At 41.7% G+C, this 23,125-nt stretch overlaps 1 protein-coding gene across 4 annotated transcripts in view; it reads left to right on the plus strand.

Annotated features, from left to right (window-relative positions):
- PRDM16 (PR/SET domain 16) overlaps positions 1-23,125 on the plus strand; it is an 805,072-nt gene that overhangs the window by 30,154 nt on the left and 751,793 nt on the right. For all 4 annotated transcript variants that reach the window (XM_068238856.1, XM_068238853.1, XM_068238857.1 and 1 more), the window contains exon 3: positions 3,725-3,882. The gene's annotated coding sequence lies outside the window, so the exon portion shown is untranslated. The remainder of the gene's footprint in view (positions 1-3,724; positions 3,883-23,125) is intronic.

The following is a 23,125-nucleotide window of genomic DNA, read 5'->3' on the forward strand; positions in this document are numbered from 1 at the left end:
CAGACCCTTGGGTAACTATTTATGTTTTTTTTGTTTTTTTTTTAATTGTATTTTTTTTTTTTTATAAAAAAAAAAGTGTATGTGGGTAATTTTTGGTGTGGGAGGGAAACTGCTAATTTTAAATGTAAAATAATATTTTTTTTTTATTAAAAATGTATGTGGGTGCAGTTTACTATTTGGCCACAAGATGGCCACAGTGAAAAAAGTCCTGGATGCGAACGATCTCGCATCCAGGAACTAAAATGCTGGGGAGAAGTTTCCTGGGGGTAGAAATACCGCGCTCTCTGGAGAGAAAGCGTCGGTATTTCTGCGGGGAAGTTAGATCGGTAAATGGGAATTATATTCCCATTCACTGATCGGGGGGTTAGCGGCGGGCAGCGTGAGCGCGCGCGGGGGCTCGCCCGATCGCGCGCACCAGCCGGCGGCAGCAGCAGTGCCTACCTGGACGAGGAAGCTCGTCCAGATAGGCCGAACTGGTTAAATATTTTTACTCAGTACAGGTTCCCTTTAAAGAGAAACCATAACCAAGAATTGAACTTCATCCAAATCAGTAGCTGATACCCCCTTTCCCATGAGAAATCTTCACCTTTTCCCAAATGGATCATCAGGGGGCGCTGTATGGCTGATATTGTGGTGAAACCCCTCCCACAGTGGCATGTGAGGACCATGGTGCTAACATCACACTGTGGGAGCCTTGTTGCATTGTGGGAAATAACAGCTGTTTCCAACTGCCAAAAAAGCAAGCAGCATCTCCTTCCACTGACATCACCTGCCAGCAGTAAAAATGTAACCATGTGATTAATGTCAGAATGTAAATCAGGGAGAGGAAAGATTTACAATGGGCAAATACTGACTAAATCATTTATACATAATTATTATTATTAGTAGTAGTAAAAATGAAGCACTTTCTTTATTGCATTATGTTCACTGGAGTTCCTCTTTAAAACTTTCCACCCACCACCGCCACTGCACCACTACCACCTCCCTCCTTGCCCCCCTTTCGCTGTCCCTCTACCACTTATCTCAGTTTTTTTTTGTCTTTCTGTATGTGTAATACTACTGGTAATATTTCCTGTATCTAAACCAGGTAAAAAAAAACTGATGCAAACATGGGGCAGACGGTCCAGATAAAGTATTCTGATTAGTCGCTTGGGGAAACTGCTCCGCCCATCCCCCCCCCCCATACCTCTATTTAACCTCCCTGGCATTATGATTATTTTCACATTTCATTTGGACCCATATGCAATTAATGTTTTCTCCTAAGGTTTTCTCCCAGGTGATATTTTTGAACTTGTCAATAAAATGCATTTTAAAGGAGTCATCAGGCAAGTTCAGAGAAAATAAGCACTACTTACCGGGGGCTTCCTCCAGCCCTAAGCTCCCAGCACACCCCTCGCCGCAGCTCTGCCTGCAGTCATTCGCCGCAGCTCCATCCCGGTCCCCGGCGATGACGTCAGAGCGACCTCCAGGTCGGCCTGTACTGCGCCTGCACGAGCGGTGCTGTCAATCACCGCCACGTGGGCCAGAGCGGACTGCGCAGGCGAGGAACGGCTGCGGGCAGAGCTGCGGCGAGGGACGTGCTGGGAGCTTGGGGCTGGAGGAAGCCCCCGGTAAGTACCACTTATTTTCTTTGAACTTGCCTGATGACTCCTTTAAAGAGAACCCGAGGTGGGTTTGAAGAATATTATCTGCATACAGAGGCTGGATCTGCCTATACAGCCCAGCCTCTGTTGCTATCCCAAACCCCCCTAAGGTCCCCCTGCACTCTGCAATCCCTCATAAATCACAGCCACGCTGCTGACAAACAGCTTGTCAGAGCTGGCTGTGTTTATCTCTATAGTGTCAGTCTGCTGCTCTCCCCGCCTCTTGCAGAACTCCAGTCCCCGCCTGCATCCCTTCCCTCCCTGCTGATTGGAGGGAAGGGACGGGGGCAGGGACCGGAGCTTTGCAGGAGGCAGGGGAGCAGCTGAGACTGACACTACAGATGTAAACACCGCCTGCACAGGGAGGCTGTGATTTATGAGGGATTGCAGAGTGCAGGGGGACCTTAGTGGGGTTTGGGATAGCAACTGAGGCTGGGCTGTATAGGCAGATCCAACCTCTGTATGCAGATAACATTCTTCAAACCCACCTCGGGTTCTCTTTAAGCCACTAGAAAGCAAGAGAATACTCAAAATAATTTTAATAGTACCTTTTCACCTTCTCTTTGGTACTTTTTTAGTTGAAAAGTTCTGGAAAGTGATTTTAAATCGAAGATGAAAAATTATCTCCTAGGAGAAAACCCAGGTGAAAAATTGAATTGCATATGGGCCTTAGAGTCTAAAAGCCGTGCTTTTTATACCCTAAAACAAACAAACAAAAAAACATACCACACAGAGATTCCAGCAGCTCCTGCATATAACTCACTAAGGGACGCAATTACTGCTCTGAGCTGCGGATTTCCTTCCCGAGCCTGACTCAGGATTACCGCTAAGGAGGTTAAAAGTATACCAAAATATTGAAAATACCTTTAATGAAGTCTATCTATGCATCTAATCTTAAGTCAGTTACTAGAAGGGGGACTGGGGAGGGTAGATAAGTGGAAAAAACCTGATGATGATAATTTAGTATTTATATAGCGCCGACATCTTCCGCAGCACTGTACAGAGTATATATTGTCTTGTCACTAACTGTCCCTCAGAGGGGCTCACAATCTAATCCCTACCATAGTCATATGTCTGTGTATGTATCGTGTAGTGTATGTGTCGTAGTCTAGGGCCAATTTAGGGAGAAGCCAATTAATTTATCTGTATGTTACTGGGATGTGGGAGGAAACCAGATTGTCCAGAGGAAACCCACGCAGACACGGGGAGAACATACAAAATCCATGCAGATAGTGCCCTCGCTGGGATTTAAACCTTGGACCCAGCACTGTAAGGCATGAGCACTAACCACTACACCACCGTGCTGCCCATGATGAGGAATACATCGCAGAGTTTCATAGTATAGGGGTGGGTGTCAGTCTGAGAGCTCTGTGCGCATTTGCAAAGCTGAGAGAGAGAGTGCTGAAGAAGAGGAATCCACCAGCTGACAAGATGAGATCCAAGGCGAGGGCAAGGAAACTGGCCAAAAGTAGGTCCCTTTTTCTTTCCTGGGAACCCTGAGGATCCTCCAGAGCTGCCCCATACGGCTGGGGATCCTTTCTAGAGAGGCAGCTACAGGGAAGAACAGCTCAGTCCTCTTGCTCTGCTCAGGGCTGGAAAGAGAGGGGGAGCCGGCTGTTTTTTTTCTTGATGCCTAACCCTTGTAGTGTTTAGGCTAGAGAGAGCAGTGAGTGAGGCCGAGTGCTGTGCCAGTCCCTCTGTGGGCACCCCCCAAGCCGACCTGTCCTCTCTCTGCCCACACTGGCACCCTCAAAATGCCAAAATCAAAGAAAAAAAAAAGAGAACATAGCTAAAAGTTGCCAATCGACACAACAAAAATAAGGTGACAAGTTTCTACGACAGGCTTTGTACGGCGATTGGTATTTATTATTTAGCATTTAATCACAGGAGGGCAAAAGCAATTCTCCCTTTACATTTATTATTTTACACCTCAAATATGTTTCATTTGGACTGATTGATCTCAATGTTAACTTTCTGTTCATTTATCTTATTCATTTTTATATTCATTTTATTTAAATATGATCTGCTGCAGCTCGAGGTTCAGATTTTAGGCTGATTCAAATTCTTTTTATTCCAAAAAGGTCCCAAAACCAGCAGACAGCACCTGAAGACTCGGAGGTACCGCTCGATCCATTTCAACCTCCTGTCCCGAAACAAGAAAAAGAAGAAGTTAAAAGTAATCATGAAAAGAAAGAAAACCTACAGCAATATCTCGATGTCATGAGTCATATGTAGCCAGGTGAGTGTGTTACATAATATACCTATTTAGACAAGATACAGAACATTTATATTGTGCTTTTCTCCTGGCGCACTCAAAGCGCCAGAACTACAGCCACTAGGGTGCGCTCTATAGGCAGTAGCAGTTTTAGGGAGACTTGCCTAATGACTCCTTACTGAATAGGTGTCGGCTTACTGAACAGGCAGAGCTGAGATTTGAACCCAGGTCTCCTGTGTTGGAGGCAGAGCCCTTAACCAGTACACACATATGTCTGGGCGTTGGTGTAGCTGTGGCAGAGCCGGGACAAGGTCCTCCAGGACCCAAGGCAGAGACACCAAAGTGCGCCCCTCCATCCCTCCCACCCCAGCTGTCACACACTGATTGCTATTACACTAAGAGGCCCCTCCTCCATCCCTCCCACCCCAGCCGTCACACACTGATTGCTATTACACTAAGAGGCCCCTCCTCCATCCCTCCCACCCCAGCTGTCACACACTGATTGCTATTAGACTAAGAGGCGCCCCAACACTGTAATCTCTAGTTATCTGGCTGCAGGTACTGCCATGTATCCTTTTTTCTTATTTCACTCTGCTTTAAACACAATAGGGAAATCATAGCTTAATGACTTGAGCGCCCCCTCCTACACTGCGCCCTGAGGCTGGAGCCTCTCTCGCCTCTGCCTCAGCCAAGCCCTGAGCTGTGGACATGAGAGATAGAAATGTATATCCAGTGCCTTGTCTTGCTTCTGTTGTTTCTTATTGGCCTCTTTTCTCTCCTCACCCCCCCCCCCCCCCCCCTTCTTTTGCCCTTTCCCTCAATAATATCCACACCTGTCTCTCCTGCTTTCTCATTAACCTCTCTATATACTCTCTCCCCTTCCATGTAACACAACCTGTGACCTCCTCCTCTCTTTCTCACCTCTCGCCTTCTCTGCCACACCTTAAAGAAAACCTGAACTGAAAATTAAAAGTCAAAATAAGCATACACAAGTCATACTTACCTTCCATGTAGTCTACTCCTCAGTGTCTTTCTCCTGTCCCGCGTCCTGTTTGTTCACTGTGATCAAGGGAATTTTCCGTCCTCCATTTTGAAAATGGCAATTACCCATTACAGCTTTCTGATCAGCACACAGTTAAACTGTAACATCGCCCACTTGAGCTATAACTGACAGCAACTGATATTTTACTGACAGCAACTGATATATTTCAGATCTGACAAAATGTTGTCAGAACTGGAAGGGATCATTGTCAGAAGAGAATGGTGAGCTTCTGAGAGGAACTGATGGCAAGGTAACTATGCAATGTTCATTTGAAGTTACCTCATGTGTTTATTTTATCCGGTTCAGCACCGCAGTCCGAAAATCTCATGCATCCGAGCAACATTCACCTCCCATTCATTCGCCTATAACTTTATTGCTACTTATCACAATGAATTCATCTATATCTTGTTTTTTCTGCCACTAATTAGGTTTTCTTTGGGTAGTACATTTTGCTAAGAATTATTTTTTTCTAAATCTATTTTAACAGAAAGATTAAGAAAGAAATGAAAAAAATTCATTATTTTTCAGTTTTTGGCCATTATAGTTTGAAATTAATATACGCTACCGTAATTAAAACCCATGTATTTTATTTGCCCATCTGTCCTGGTTATTACACTGTTTAAACGATGTCCCTATCACAATTTATGGTGCCGATAATTCATTTAGAAATAAAGGTGCATTTTTTCAATTTGCGTCCATCACTATTTATAAGCTTATAATTTTAAATAATATAATAACATATTCTCTTGACATGCATATTTAAAAAGTTCAGACCCTTGGGTAACTATTTATGTTTTTTTTGTTTTTTTTTTAATTGTATTTTTTTTTTTTTATAAAAAAAAAAGTGTATGTGGGTAATTTTTGGTGTGGGAGGGAAACTGCTAATTTTAAATGTAAAATAATATTTTTTTTTTATTAAAAATGTATGTGGGTGCAGTTTACTATTTGGCCACAAGATGGCCACAGTGAAAAAAGTCCTGGATGCGAACGATCTCGCATCCAGGAACTAAAATGCTGGGGAGAAGTTTCCTGGGGGTAGAAATACCGCGCTCTCTGGAGAGAAAGCGTCGGTATTTCTGCGGGGAAGTTAGATCGGTAAATGGGAATTATATTCCCATTCACTGATCGGGGGGTTAGCGGCGGGCAGCGTGAGCGCGCGCGGGGGCTCGCCCGATCGCGCGCACCAGCCGGCGGCAGCAGCAGTGCCTACCTGGACGAGGAAGCTCGTCCAGATAGGCCGAACTGGTTAAATATTTTTACTCAGTACAGGTTCCCTTTAAAGAGAAACCATAACCAAGAATTGAACTTCATCCAAATCAGTAGCTGATACCCCCTTTCCCATGAGAAATCTTCACCTTTTCCCAAATGGATCATCAGGGGGCGCTGTATGGCTGATATTGTGGTGAAACCCCTCCCACAGTGGCATGTGAGGACCATGGTGCTAACATCACACTGTGGGAGCCTTGTTGCATTGTGGGAAATAACAGCTGTTTCCAACTGCCAAAAAAGCAAGCAGCATCTCCTTCCACTGACATCACCTGCCAGCAGTAAAAATGTAACCATGTGATTAATGTCAGAATGTAAATCAGGGAGAGGAAAGATTTACAATGGGCAAATACTGACTAAATCATTTATACATAATTATTATTATTAGTAGTAGTAAAAATGAAGCACTTTCTTTATTGCATTATGTTCACTGGAGTTCCTCTTTAAAACTTTCCACCCACCACCGCCACTGCACCACTACCACCTCCCTCCTTGCCCCCCTTTCGCTGTCCCTCTACCACTTATCTCAGTTTTTTTTTGTCTTTCTGTATGTGTAATACTACTGGTAATATTTCCTGTATCTAAACCAGGTAAAAAAAAACTGATGCAAACATGGGGCAGACGGTCCAGATAAAGTATTCTGATTAGTCGCTTGGGGAAACTGCTCCGCCCATCCCCCCCCCCCATACCTCTATTTAACCTCCCTGGCATTATGATTATTTTCACATTTCATTTGGACCCATATGCAATTAATGTTTTCTCCTAAGGTTTTCTCCCAGGTGATATTTTTGAACTTGTCAATAAAATGCATTTTAAAGGAGTCATCAGGCAAGTTCAGAGAAAATAAGCACTACTTACCGGGGGCTTCCTCCAGCCCTAAGCTCCCAGCACACCCCTCGCCGCAGCTCTGCCTGCAGTCATTCGCCGCAGCTCCATCCCGGTCCCCGGCGATGACGTCAGAGCGACCTCCAGGTCGGCCTGTACTGCGCCTGCACGAGCGGTGCTGTCAATCACCGCCACGTGGGCCAGAGCGGACTGCGCAGGCGAGGAACGGCTGCGGGCAGAGCTGCGGCGAGGGACGTGCTGGGAGCTTGGGGCTGGAGGAAGCCCCCGGTAAGTACCACTTATTTTCTTTGAACTTGCCTGATGACTCCTTTAAAGAGAACCCGAGGTGGGTTTGAAGAATATTATCTGCATACAGAGGCTGGATCTGCCTATACAGCCCAGCCTCTGTTGCTATCCCAAACCCCCCTAAGGTCCCCCTGCACTCTGCAATCCCTCATAAATCACAGCCACGCTGCTGACAAACAGCTTGTCAGAGCTGGCTGTGTTTATCTCTATAGTGTCAGTCTGCTGCTCTCCCCGCCTCTTGCAGAACTCCAGTCCCCGCCTGCATCCCTTCCCTCCCTGCTGATTGGAGGGAAGGGACGGGGGCAGGGACCGGAGCTTTGCAGGAGGCAGGGGAGCAGCTGAGACTGACACTACAGATGTAAACACCGCCTGCACAGGGAGGCTGTGATTTATGAGGGATTGCAGAGTGCAGGGGGACCTTAGTGGGGTTTGGGATAGCAACTGAGGCTGGGCTGTATAGGCAGATCCAACCTCTGTATGCAGATAACATTCTTCAAACCCACCTCGGGTTCTCTTTAAGCCACTAGAAAGCAAGAGAATACTCAAAATAATTTTAATAGTACCTTTTCACCTTCTCTTTGGTACTTTTTTAGTTGAAAAGTTCTGGAAAGTGATTTTAAATCGAAGATGAAAAATTATCTCCTAGGAGAAAACCCAGGTGAAAAATTGAATTGCATATGGGCCTTAGAGTCTAAAAGCCGTGCTTTTTATACCCTAAAACAAACAAACAAAAAAACATACCACACAGAGATTCCAGCAGCTCCTGCATATAACTCACTAAGGGACGCAATTACTGCTCTGAGCTGCGGATTTCCTTCCCGAGCCTGACTCAGGATTACCGCTAAGGAGGTTAAAAGTATACCAAAATATTGAAAATACCTTTAATGAAGTCTATCTATGCATCTAATCTTAAGTCAGTTACTAGAAGGGGGACTGGGGAGGGTAGATAAGTGGAAAAAACCTGATGATGATAATTTAGTATTTATATAGCGCCGACATCTTCCGCAGCACTGTACAGAGTATATATTGTCTTGTCACTAACTGTCCCTCAGAGGGGCTCACAATCTAATCCCTACCATAGTCATATGTCTGTGTATGTATCGTGTAGTGTATGTGTCGTAGTCTAGGGCCAATTTAGGGAGAAGCCAATTAATTTATCTGTATGTTACTGGGATGTGGGAGGAAACCAGATTGTCCAGAGGAAACCCACGCAGACACGGGGAGAACATACAAAATCCATGCAGATAGTGCCCTCGCTGGGATTTAAACCTTGGACCCAGCACTGTAAGGCATGAGCACTAACCACTACACCACCGTGCTGCCCATGATGAGGAATACATCGCAGAGTTTCATAGTATAGGGGTGGGTGTCAGTCTGAGAGCTCTGTGCGCATTTGCAAAGCTGAGAGAGAGAGTGCTGAAGAAGAGGAATCCACCAGCTGACAAGATGAGATCCAAGGCGAGGGCAAGGAAACTGGCCAAAAGTAGGTCCCTTTTTCTTTCCTGGGAACCCTGAGGATCCTCCAGAGCTGCCCCATACGGCTGGGGATCCTTTCTAGAGAGGCAGCTACAGGGAAGAACAGCTCAGTCCTCTTGCTCTGCTCAGGGCTGGAAAGAGAGGGGGAGCCGGCTGTTTTTTTTCTTGATGCCTAACCCTTGTAGTGTTTAGGCTAGAGAGAGCAGTGAGTGAGGCCGAGTGCTGTGCCAGTCCCTCTGTGGGCACCCCCCAAGCCGACCTGTCCTCTCTCTGCCCACACTGGCACCCTCAAAATGCCAAAATCAAAGAAAAAAAAAAGAGAACATAGCTAAAAGTTGCCAATCGACACAACAAAAATAAGGTGACAAGTTTCTACGACAGGCTTTGTACGGCGATTGGTATTTATTATTTAGCATTTATATAGCGCCAACATCTTCTCTAGTGCTGTACAGAGTATATATATATATATATATATATATATATATATATATATATATATATATATATATATATATATAGTCTTGTCACTAACTGTCCCCCAGAGGAGCTCACAATCAAGTCCCTACCATAGTCATATGCCTATATTGGGGAGTGTATGTATTGTAGTCTAGGGACAATTTAGGGGGGGGGGGGGGCAATGAACTTATCTGTATGTTTTGGGAGGAAACCAGAGTGCCCAGAGGAAACCCACACAGACACGGGGAAAAAACACAAACTCCTTGCAGATGTTGACCTGACTGGGATTCAAACCGGGGATCCAGCGCTGCAAGGTGACAGCGCTAACCACTACGGCACCCTGCTGCCCAGGCGCATTCTTCGTTCCGTTGGTATTTTATTTTGGAAATGCGCAAATTTCTGCTTTTGACAAATTATCATTCAAAACGAATGCCATCATCGATTGTGCAGAGCTGGTGAAACAGCGTCTGATTTCTACTTGTTTTCCTGTCATCTTGGCCCATGGCTTGTGTTTTCTCCTACAATTTAGCTAAGTTGTTGTGTAGGAACAATTTCCAGTGAATGAATGATGCTCACTAATGACGTGACGCGCAGCGATTCTGTTCACACTGCAGTGGCGTGCTCTTTTGCAAAACGCTAGAGAGACGAGCGAGCGCAGTATTGATGGTGTGAGTGATGCGCGCGCCCACACATGGCATATGGGATCCTTATACCGAGTGTATGCGGAGAAGCTCTGTCCGTGTACATCAGCCTTTCTCAACCTTCTCACCCTGGAGGAACCCTGCAAGTAATTTGTGGATCTCGAGGAACCTCTGGCATGGTCTTTAAAGGCTGATGTGGCTCTTTATGCCACTACCTCCCATTACAGTGCCCTTTATTACCAATTCTAATCTTTTTTATTAATATGTTCATTATTATTCTGACCCCCAATTTAGTGCTTCTTTTTACTGTACCCCCTATTATAGTTCGCTCGCTCTCATACTTCCCCCAACCCCCACGATGGGGGAAAACCCCTGCAGAGCAATCAAGGAACCCTGGTTGAGAAAGCCTGGCGTATGTCCACTAATGGTCATTTGTTATCGCACAGTATTCGCACACGAGTTATCCTTTTCCGTTGTTTATCCGTTTTTTAAACAAATGATTATATTGACTATATGCCTATATATGGAGAGGGAGATAAATGGATGGACAAATTGATATAATTATAAAAATAATAATTTACACACTTGACATTTCTCTCTGCTGTCACCTGTATTATTTGCTATTTACAGATTTTTCTTTTTTCACATATCCCACATTCACCCCTGAATTGCTGCTCTTTTCACAGAGATGCTCGGTAGTAAAAAGGCTCTTCTTACCTATTTGTTTGCATTGGGCAGCGCAGTCTGCGGACGCAGGTCACAAATGCGCCTTCGGCTACCGCCGGATCAACCCAATACGCAACGCCAATTTTACATGGATCATACCAGCTATAATCAGCGCCGTGGCCGGGAGGCTTGGGGGGGGGGGGGGGGGCTTGCTTTGCCAGGGTAGCACAGATCCCCTTATTGTGGGTGAAGTAGTTCTGGGCATGTAAGCAGGATGAAATGGCTGAGAAAACACTCTAATCTACATAGGAAAATTTGTTCTAGCAGAGCTTCCAAAAATTTCATCACAGGAGGGCAAAACCATTTTTTCCTTTACATTTTTGTTTTCATTTCTATAAATCAAATATGTTTTTTTTTTTCGTTTGTTTTTTTGTTATTTTTTGTATTGATTGTTTTCAATGTTTGCTTCTTAACTTTGTTCATTTATTTTTATCTTATTGGATTATTTATTTGCTTTATTTATTTATTTATTTTTACTTCAGATTGAGATTCAGATTTTAGGCTGATTCAAACTCTTTTTATTTTATAAAAGGTCCTAAAACCAATAGACCCAGCAGTGTGTGAAAGCTCTCCTCGGGGTACCGCCTGATCCATCTCAATCTTCTCTCCTGAAACAAAAAAGAGGAAGTTAAAAATAATAATGAAAAAAAAAAAACTCCAACAATATCCCGATGCCCCCTTCGTCTTTTAAATCCCTTTAATTGAAATCACACTTTTTGGCAAACCTCCAATTTTTTTTTTTGTGTGTGCAATTTTGTTTGGGAGAATAACTGCTGAATTTCCAGCCTGGCGATGTATATATGGAAATTTCACTTATTACTAATCCATTTTCACACCGGTGGGAAGAAAGGAGTCCTTCAGCTACAGAGTGGGCTTCTGGCTCACATGAAATTTAGTCATTTATTGATTAGAAGGAAATGCTGGAATGGATTTTAGAAGATGTTTATTTCTTTGTAAAACACTTTTTTTTAAATTATACATTTATTTATTTATTTATTTTATAAGAAATACACAAGATAGTTCCAATATTTTCCTTCTAATAAATATAATAAATTTAATTTAATCCAAGCTATATATATATATATATATATATATATATATATATATATATATATATGTATATATATATATATATATATATATATATATATATATATATATATATATCTCACATGTCACACTAGGGTTGATGACATTTTGTAATTTGCAGTTCAGTGCTTGTGTTACACAACATACATATTTACACACTTGTCTGGGCTGTGTTTGTGCCACTGTGTATCTGAGAAATACCATTTTTTACCCAATGCCTTCTCACCTTTTCTTTTTGATCCCTCTCTCATTTTTTTCTTTCTTTTTTGTTTCTTTTTTGTGCTTATTAATTTCAATTTTCTCAACAATTTTACACTAGAATCAGAATCCTAGCATGTCTCTCTTTCGTTTCTGTTGTAGCAGCCTGTTGTCAGCACTTTCTTTTAATTCCTCTCCACACCATCCACTTTTGAATATATATATATATATATATATATATATATATATATATATATATATATATATATATATATATATATAATTTTTTTCTTCCAAAGGAGGAGGGATTGTACTGGGGGTGTGTCAAAGGCTGGCTAGTGTTGCCCTGCTCACATCTGCCCCCTGCCTTCTGGGGTGGTTAGTGCAACTGGCTTCAGTCTCCATCCATACATACCTGCTAGCGTTGAGTGACAGGATCAGCACACTGTCCTGGAATTAGGAGGACAAAATGTATCTCCCACAACTAATACAGCTCTTAAACTTTATTATGGGAGGCTAAAAATGATTCTAACAATTATTCAACGAACCGTTTTGAATAATTAGCAAATATCAGGAAAGAATAGCCCAGGAATGATTTGTAAAAAGAGTAAGTTTATATTTAATCCTGTGTCTGAGGATCTACAGCACAAAGCCATGTCGAGAGGCTGAGATTCTGCAGAAAAGTCTCCGTAACAAACATCGCTTTTCCTGTTTACCCTGTCATCATTTATTACGTTCTGCCCAGACTCAACTGGAGAGTTTTGCATAAGTTCAAAAAGATGAGAAAAGAATGTATTATGATAGCGAGTTAATTATTAATAACATAGTAAAAGGGATTGAGGAATAAGAACTACCCAATGAAATAAGCACCACTTCTGTGTGAAGGCAACCGACAATGTCACAATGTCACCGGTTGTAGAAGAGGGAAAAGGGCAATCCAACCGACTGGGACAATTTTTTATTAATTTAACAACTCGTTTTGTCAACTTATACACCTTGATGATCACAAATAAATATATATATATATATATATATAGAGAGAGAGAGAGAGAGAGAGAGAGAGAGAGAGAGAGAGAGAGAGAGAGATACTGTATATATACAATCTCTCTCTCTTTCCTATAAATATATATATATATATATATATATTTATATATATTTTTATTGGTTATTATTGGGTATTCTGCATTACCATGTAAAATGCTATATTGAAAAGGGATATTTATCAAAGACAAGTTTACGTTTTTTAGTTTACCCTTTGATAGAAATTAATTTAAATCGTTGTATTTCGTTTGCTGTCACCGCTATAGAATGACCTGCGCTGGCAGGGAACATCACATGTCTTGTGTTTGATAGAGGGGCAGGAGAAGTAGACAGATCCTCTCTTTATACAGCCTTGTCAATTTTCTTTCTAAATGACACATTTTCTATCCTAATCTTTTGATCCATATTTGGGTGTTTTGGATGCAGCATTGTGCATGACGATGATGAGCAGCGAGTTGTTGCCTGAGAAGCAGAACGCTGGCCGGCGTCTCGCTGCAGCCACAGTGTGTAATGTGTACATCCTCTGATCTCCGTCTCCTGCCATAGCGGTGCAGCGACCGGCCGGAGCTGGGGGTCCTGGGGACACTGCTGTCAGCAGACACCCTTTCACTGCCTGACTGGGAGGCAGAAGACCCACCTCTGGGTAAGCTGCTAATAATAATAATATAATGATGCATGGAGAAGGACCCCATCTCCTGATATACTCACTGCCCCTTCTACTGTCCTGCACATATATACATCCCAATATCTATCAATGTGTGTGTGTATATATCTTTTTTTTAATATATACAGCACCAACATCTTCTGTAGCGCAGTACAGTTGCACACGTGTGCGTATATATATATATATATATATATATATATATATATATATATATATATATATATATAAAATTTATATCTGAATGTGTGTATGAGAATGGGTGTTCGATTTTATGTTTACTCAGATATACTCCATATTTGTGCTGCTATTGTCTTTTTATCACACTACCTTAAGCGTCAGAACCGGAGCCCAGCAGAGCTTGCCATCTCATGCCCTTTCCCCATCACTCCTGCAAAGTCTCCAGGGAAGGGTATGAGAAAGACAGAAAGCTTTGTAATGTGGTGTTTCTTGTACTCAAACAGACTTTTTTTGGATTTGGAACCAGTAGTAGTCATGGTAATAATAGGTCATTAGATAGGTAGGTAGATAGATTTAATAGCGCATTACATAGTGTTGTTGTGTTTCCTGCCGTAAAGCCTGCTTACATTTCTCCTGTCATTTGTGACACCAGCAGTTGTGATATTAAGCCTAAAATCCAGCTATGTTCCCCTCATTCTCATGTTGTGAAGACATTCTTCGTGTTAGGCATCCCCTGTAGAGCCTGTGTGGACAGGGTGCTGACTGCATTACCGGAGGAGTCCTCTCCTTCTACCGTTGATCGGAGTTAAACATCAGCCATATCGGTGTGATGAAGAATTGCTGGAGGCTGCCTGGAAGTGAACAGGTTAATGGTGGAAGGAATGTAGCGTGGAGGGGGGGGGGGGTGTCTGTGTCGCAGAGTTTGTGTGCCGGACTGTCGGATTCTGGTATGGAGTCCTCTGCTTCCCTTTACCAACCGACACCCAGCATACAGTATCGTTACTGTACAAACAAACCCCGTAGAAGTGGAAATCCTAAACGGCCTCTGAGCTCGAAACATTGTATTGTTTTTCCATGTTTATGTGTTTTTGTTTTTTTTATGGCCATTTATTGTATTTTCACCAACACTTCACCAATGTACAAATCCTCATTAATAACCCTTCCTCCCTCCCCACCCGACAGCCGACCTGCCTAATTAACTACTTGCTAAATTACTTCTACAAATTAGCTCATTTTCCTTTCGTACCCAATATTTGACATCCTCCCCTCATTATCATCCTTCACTTTTGTCATCAATTTTGCATTTAATTACTGTGATCAAGAATGTTAAAAAAATTAATTCGAAAATGGTGATGTATAAATTGCAAAATAAACATGTAGGCATTAAAAAAATAAATAAACGTTCCTACTTGTAAAATGAAATATTTGGTGTTAATCTTAAAAAACATCCTAATAAAAATTCTAGAAGTCACCGTCTGCCTCATCTGACGTATTCACATTTAATACTGTAGAGGTGGACAATCTATGTCGTTTAAAAGAGGTTACACTGGTGTGATATGACTGGAGTAGTTTAAATAGTTTTTGATGGATCCACTGATAAATGCCAGAAAGGCTAAAGGGGCAAAGTTATAAAAGTCTCCATATTATAATGACTCAATCAGGTTGCAAAGTCGGTGACCTTTTTTTTTCAATTTTGTCAGCCCAGAAACAGCAATCAACAAGCGATTTAAATCCCTTTGTTGAGCTGTCATAGGACCGCTTGCTTACACAAATGCCCCTCTGCTTTCTTCTGTTACTGCAGCCTGATTGGCTGGTTGCTGGGAGCTCAGACACGTTGCAGAGTTCTTCCACAAGCTCCATTTGCAAACCTTGCATTCTCCACGACGCGATATTTCGTATTTTTGCATCCTTCTGCGTTTGTCAGGTACACCTTAACCTGCGAGGAGAAGAGTTCTGCAACTTACCCAAATGTCGTACTCCATCGTTCCACCGATCCAATCCAAGATTTGTCAGATCGGATGTCGATCACTTGGGTTCAATGCATACTTGTGAAATAAAATAATTGTGAAAATTCTCTTTACTGGTTCAATATTTTATTTTTAAGAAATTCACGTAATAAAGAAAATATCAGGCTCGTAAAATCAGAGATTACATTAAGACTATAACTGACATTGAATTGTGCTTGATCAGTTTAGCCACACAAGAATCTATCAATGCTGCAAATGTCAAGACAACCCTAGATAGATAGATGATAGATAGATAGATAGATAGATAGATAGATAGATAGATAGATAAGAAATATATGTCTAGGGAGACCAGTGACAAATGTTTATATCAATAATAATATTACTTGTATAAAACAAGTCATCTATCTATCTGATCTATATCTATCTACCTAGCTGATCTATCTATCTATCTATCTATCTATCTATCTATCTATCTATCTATCTACATATCTATCTGATCTACCATCTATGGCACTATACTGGGAAGAGTACCAAAAAATGGAAATACAGCTACTAAAGTCAGGCTATCTACTCACTACCTACTTGTCTTTTTACGTAAACTCAAAATCTGTAAAAATGGGTTTAAACAAAAATATGCCAGAACAACTGAATTACAGTTAAAAAAGTAATAAATCTATCTAACAATATTTAACCATCTATCGCTCTAACCATGTAAAGTCAAAGTCAGTAACAATGTCTTTAAAGATATGCAAGAAAATGAAAAAAAAAAAAGAAATATAATCTATTAATAAATATTATCCATGTATCTATCTATCTATCTATCTATCTATCTATCTATCTATCCATCTCTCATTGCATCTAATATATATATATATATATATATATATATATATATATATATATATATATATACATACAAATGCCTAGACATGTGGACATCTGGCATGCAGCACAGTAAGTGGTACCTGGGGGTCCTCAGCATGTCCATCCAGGGGTCCCCTCTGTGTTACCCAGAGTTCTGGTTACTCTTAAAGAGCCAGTGCATAGAGTGAGGAGACCTGCAGCCTGGGAAGGTGTGTGTGTATGGGGGAGGGGGGATGAGGGGGGAGATAAGTGATCTGGAGAAGAGGATAGGACAGGGAGAGAAAAAAAAACTGATGATGATGATGATGATGATGAATACATTGCAAAGTTTCTTAGTACTGGCGAGGGTGTCAGATTGAGTGCTCTGTGCGCATGTGCAAAGGTGTCCGGACTGACAATGCTGCTGAGATGAAGATAGTGTGCTGCTTGCTTCTGGGCTCAAGGAGGAGAAGAGGAATCCACCAGCCGACAAGATGAGATCCAAGGCGAGGGCAAGGAAACTGGCCAAAAGTAGGTCCCTTTTCTTTCCTGGTCACCCTGAGGATCCTCCAGAGCTGCCCCATCCGGCTGGGGATCCTTTCTAGAGAGGCAGCTGCAGGGAAGAAACAGCTCAGTCCTCTTGCTGTGCTCAGCACTCAGAGCTGGAGAGAGAGAGAGAGAAGGTTGCTTTTTTTTCCTTGACGTCCAGCCCTTGTAGTGTTCAGACTGGAGAGAGCAGTGAGCGAGCCCGAGTCCTGTGCCAGTCCCTCTGTGGGCACCCCACAGCCCAGCCTGTCCCCTCTCTGCCCACACTGGCACCCTCAAAATGCCAACATCGAAGAAAAAAAGGAAACTTAGCTAAAAGTTGACGAGCAACTTTTTTTTCCCCCCTTCCCTTTATTGAGACGTTCCAAGTCTTGTGTAAGTGCATTCCTGGCTGCTGATATAGTGGGCGCTAGAGGACTGTCCACGACTGATGTGTAGGCTCAGCAGCAGCAGAGCACAGCAGAGCAGAACCAGGCTGTGTGACACAAGTAGCCTTCAGCTCCCTCTCCACAGCCAGGGGCTCCTGCCTTCATTTCCATGCATTTTTCTACACTCACTTGCTGCTAATCTGAGGATCTGTAGGCTGCAGATTTTTTTTTTGAAGGGGGGGGGGGGGGAGGGGTGAGAAGAGGAGGGGGGGTTGAGGGGAGGAGGGGGCATAGAGCGAAGGAGGTGTTGCGTGGTTTTCTTTTTGTATTGCAATTTATGTCTTCCTTTAAACTTCCATTATTGACTGTGTTTTGCTTTTCGGCACTGCGGATCATTTGCTGCAATGCTAGTCAGTTGTGTTGTTTTTGCATTATTACTATTAGTTTTGTTATTATTTTAATCAGCAGTAGGAGCTGATGATAGTGTCACAGTGACCAATCAAAACTCTTGCTTCGTGGTGTAGCAGGAAGGCAACGTTCTGGGCTGTCAGATGTATGTGTCAGTGTGGTTGTACGTAACACAGAGTGCGAGCAATCTCCTGCAATGGCCCAACTACAATCAACCATTCATTATCAATAATATCAATATTATTATTAGTATCACTGAGATTATTTATTATTTTAATTATTAGTGTTGCTACTAATATTATTCCTGTTCAGTATGGTCTACTACTCACTGGTAATCAGGTTGTTGTTTTTGTTTTTCTTTTATCAAAACATTCTTTACATTTTAATTAATTTTAAGTTCTTCATTTTGCTAGCTGGTATTGGGTAGCTCAGCTTGCTGTAATAATAATAATATATACATATATTATACCATATATATATTGTATATATTTTTGCAGATTATTGTAACGTGTTTGTGGCCGGTGTAGATGTGACTTTGACTGTATATTATTTACGTTGTATGGTGTCCTTTCTACAGAATTATCTGTCATTAGCTGACACAGTTCAGTCTTGACTTGAATCTAATCATTACCGTGTTCGAATGACTCTGTAGAGACATTATTATAAGTACAGCAAAAGATTTAATTTTATATAGCAATAAAAAAAGGGTTATTTCAATGCCTTTTCTAAAATAGTATAAGATACATCGTTTATCACATAAAATAAATACTGTAATGATATTTTATAAAATAAGTTTTGTAATTGATAAAGCAAGAATTGGAGAGTAACTAGTATTTAAGTGTAATTAAGTCAAGTACTTTTATAATCCAACTATTGTCATTTTTTTTTATAAGTCGATTTGACGATTTGAGAGTATCTAGACTATAAGAATAAGACGATTTGAGAGTATCTAAGCCACATAGTTGTAGTATTCTTAAAGCCTAAGTATTGTAGCATATTTTTAACCTGGATATGAAAGCTCATTTTTTATTTCACAAGGATTGTAGTGTATTACCGTATAAGCCAAATGTGGGAGAGTATATTTATATTATAAGTATTTTAGTGTATTTTATAAGACAAAACTTGGAGTGAATATTTATCTCATAAGTATTTTTGTGTATTTTACAAGCCAAAACTTGGAGTGTAGAATTATTATAACGTAATTAATGTATTGTAGTTTATAAGCCAAGCCTTGGAGTATATTAATTGTAACATAAGTATTTTAGTGTATTTTATAAGCCAAGTATCTCACAACATACTCTGCAAATGTTGTGGTGTATTATTTAGGCTAAATGTGTTTTTTATAACCTAAGCATCGTAGTGTAACAATTATACGTGATATTTTATATGAAAATATTTAAGTACGATGCTGGAGTGACGTTTTAATCCCAGGTTAAGTCGCCAGTACAGAGATTAGTAATACAGTAATACGGTGACACTTAAACAATGCGCAGTGGAAGGTATTACAAGCCGCCATTGGTAAAGGTCTTTATATTAGAGGTCAGATGCTGCCCCAAGGCCCGGAGCATAACTTTCACTATTACACAAAAATTCCAAAAACATTTCTCCTTCCACTTCAGATTACACGTGTGTGTGGATATTTTTTTTTTCAATGCAAGCCTGCAGTGTAGTTGTGGAGTGTTTTTGAAGTTTGTAGAGCAGAGGCTGGGTGACCCGGTGCTCCCTCCGCACGTGTGGCTGAGATGAGGTTATTATTTGTAGCGCCGGGGTGCTAGGTGCAGCAGTATTCAGCAGACACTGTAGGAATCTGGTTCCATACCGCCAGCCTGCAGCAGCAGCATTATGGGGTGTTTGTACGGGGGAGAAGCTGGGTATTGGGAGGGGAACATTGATTAGAGTCAGGTGTTCCCTGCGATGTGAGGCCGCAGTTTTATGGGGTTTCAGTGGAGAATCGCAGGGAGCTCAGTTCTAAACAGTAGCCTGAAGCTAAGGTTTCCCCAGTCCCCAGAGAGGGGAGAGCAGGCTGCCTGGACCCAGAGCTCAGCAGAGGCAACTTACCATCTACCTAAACACACATGACAGCAACTGCCTCGTACAGCAATATAGCAACGCACCATGTGATCGCACACAACAGTTCTGCAATATACAACCTAACAATATAATACACACACACCTAACAGCTCTGTAATATACTACATAACAATACAATACACACACCACACACTCACACATACACACATGACAACATCTGCCTGACTCGTACAGCAATATAGCAACACACCAGGGGCTTGATTCACAAAGCGGTGCTAACCTACTTAGCACGTCTAAAGTCTTTAGACGCGCTAACCAGGGTGCTAAGTCGGTTAGCACCGGATTTCTCAATCAGATCGTGCGCTAACTTTGCGCGCGTAAAGTTTTACGCGCGCAAAGTTTTACGCGCGCTAAGTCCCATAGACTTTAATGGGCACTTCGCGTGGTGCGCCCTGTGCTCTGTGCAGTACGCGCGTAAAGTTTTACGCGCATAAAGTTTTGTGCGCGTAAAGTTTTATGCGCGAAAAGCTTGTTTAGACGTGCTAAGGGGATTTTCACAGGCGTGCTAACAGTTACCACCGCTTTGTGAATCAAGCCCCATGTGATCACACATAACAGCTCTGCAATATACAACATAACAATACAATACATACACAACTAACAGCTCTGCAATACACAATATAACAATACAATACACACACCACACACTCACACACACACACACGACAGCACCTGCCTCGTACAGGAATACAGTAACACGCCATGTGATCGCACACAGCAGCTCTGCAATATACAACATAACAATACAACACACACACACGACAGCATCTGCCTCGTACAGCAAGATAGCAACGCACCATGTGGTCACACATAACAGCTCTGCAATGTACAACATAACAATGCAATGCACACACCACACACTCACATACACACACATGACAGCATCTGCCTCGTACAGCAATATAGCAACACACCATGCGATCACACACAGCAGCTCTGCAATATACAACATAACAATATAATATACACACACCTAACAGCTCTGCAATATACTACATAACAATACAACACATACACACTCACACACACACACACACACACGACAGCATCTGCCTCGTACAGGAATACAGTAACACACCATGTGATCGCACACAGCAGCTCTGCAATATACAACATAACAATACAACACACACCTAACAGCTCTGCAATATACAACATAACAATACAATACATACACCACACTCACACACACACACATGACAACATCTGCCTCGTACAGCAATATAGCAACACACCATGTGATCGCACATAACAGCTCTGCAATATACAACATAACAATACAATACACACACACACACGACATCTGCCTGACTCGTACAGCAATATAGCAATGCACCATGTGATCACACACAGCAGCTCTGCAATATACAACATAACAATACAATACATACACAACTAACAGCTCTGCAATACACAATATAACAATACAATACACACACCACACACTCACACACACACACATGACAGCATCTGCCTCGTACAGCAAGATAGCAACGCACCATGTGATCGCACACAACAGCTCTGCAATGTACAACATAACAATATACACACACCTAACAGCTCTGCAATGTACAGCATAACAATGCAATGCACACACCACACACTCACACATACACACACCTAACAGCTCTGCAATATACAACATAACAATACAACACACACACACACATGACAGCATCTGCCTCGTACAGCAAGATAGCAATGCACCATGTGATCGCACACAACAGCTCTGGAATATACAACCTAACAATATACACACACATAACAGCTCTGAAATATACAACATAACAATACAACACACACACCACACACTCACACATACACACATGACAACATCTGCCTGACTCGTACAGCAATATAGCAACACACCATGTGATCGCACACAGCAGCTCTGCAATATACAACCTAACAATACACACACACACCTAACAGCTCTGCAATATACAACATAACAATACAATACATACACCACACTCACACACACACACATGACAACATCTGCCTCGTACAGCAATATAGCAACACACCCATGTGATCACACATAACAGCTCTGCAATATACAACATAACAATACAATACATACACAACTAACAGCTCTGCAATACACAATATAACAATACAATACACACACCACACACTCACACATACACACATGACAACATCTGCCTGACTCGTACAGCAATATAGCAACACACCATGTGATCGCACACAGCAGCTCTGCAATATACAACCTAACAATACAACACACACCTAACAGCTCTGCAATATACAACATAACAATACAATACATACACCACACTCACACACACACACATGACAACATCTGCCTCGTACAGCAATATAGCAACACACCATGTGATCGCACATAACAGCTCTGCAATACACAACATAACAATATTATACACACGCACCTAACAGCTCTGCAATACACAACATAACAATACAATACACACACACACACACACACACACACACACACACACGCACACACACCACAGCATCTGCCGCTCACAGCAATATAGCAATGAACCATGTGATCACACACATCAGCTCTGCAATATACAACCTAACAATACAATACACACACACACACACGACATCTGCCTGACTCGTACAGCAATATAGCAATGAACCATGTGATCACACACATCAGCTCTGCAATATACAACATAACAATACAATACACACACACACACACACACGACATCTGCCTGACTCGTACAGCAATATAGCAATGAACCATGTGATCACACACATCAGCTCTGCAATATACAACATAACAATACAATACACACACACACGACATCCAGTGTTGCCAACTCATCCCTTTAATTACTGACACATATGAATTATACAGGTTTTATGGCTAGGTAGATGTAGTTAAGGCACTGATTATGTGCAAATAGCCCCAGAACCTGTATAACTTAGATGTGTCAGTAATTAAAGGGATGAGTTGGCAACACTGACGACATCTGCCTGACTCGTACAGCAATATAGCAATGCACCATGTGATCACACACAGCAGCTCTGCAATATACATCCTAACAATACAATACACACACATATATTCACATGATTCATTCATACACATACACACACCAATTCACATGATTCCCTGTCATTTCTATACTGTCATATAGGATCAGCTTGTGCATGTAGCATTGTTATGTAATATATAGGACAGCTTGATCCATTTTTATGTGCTCACATGGTACATCGATACGCTGCTATATATTAATATATGATCAAAGTGTATATTACTATATGCTGTTATACATAACATATTTGAACAGTTGGTAGGATGCCATCTATATATGTATAAACAGCACAGACCTATACCCTTTGACCGTATATAA

The sequence above is a fragment of the Hyperolius riggenbachi genome, chromosome 6 (genome assembly GCF_040937935.1).
Source record: "Hyperolius riggenbachi isolate aHypRig1 chromosome 6, aHypRig1.pri, whole genome shotgun sequence".
Classification (NCBI taxonomy): domain Eukaryota; kingdom Metazoa; phylum Chordata; class Amphibia; order Anura; family Hyperoliidae; genus Hyperolius; species Hyperolius riggenbachi.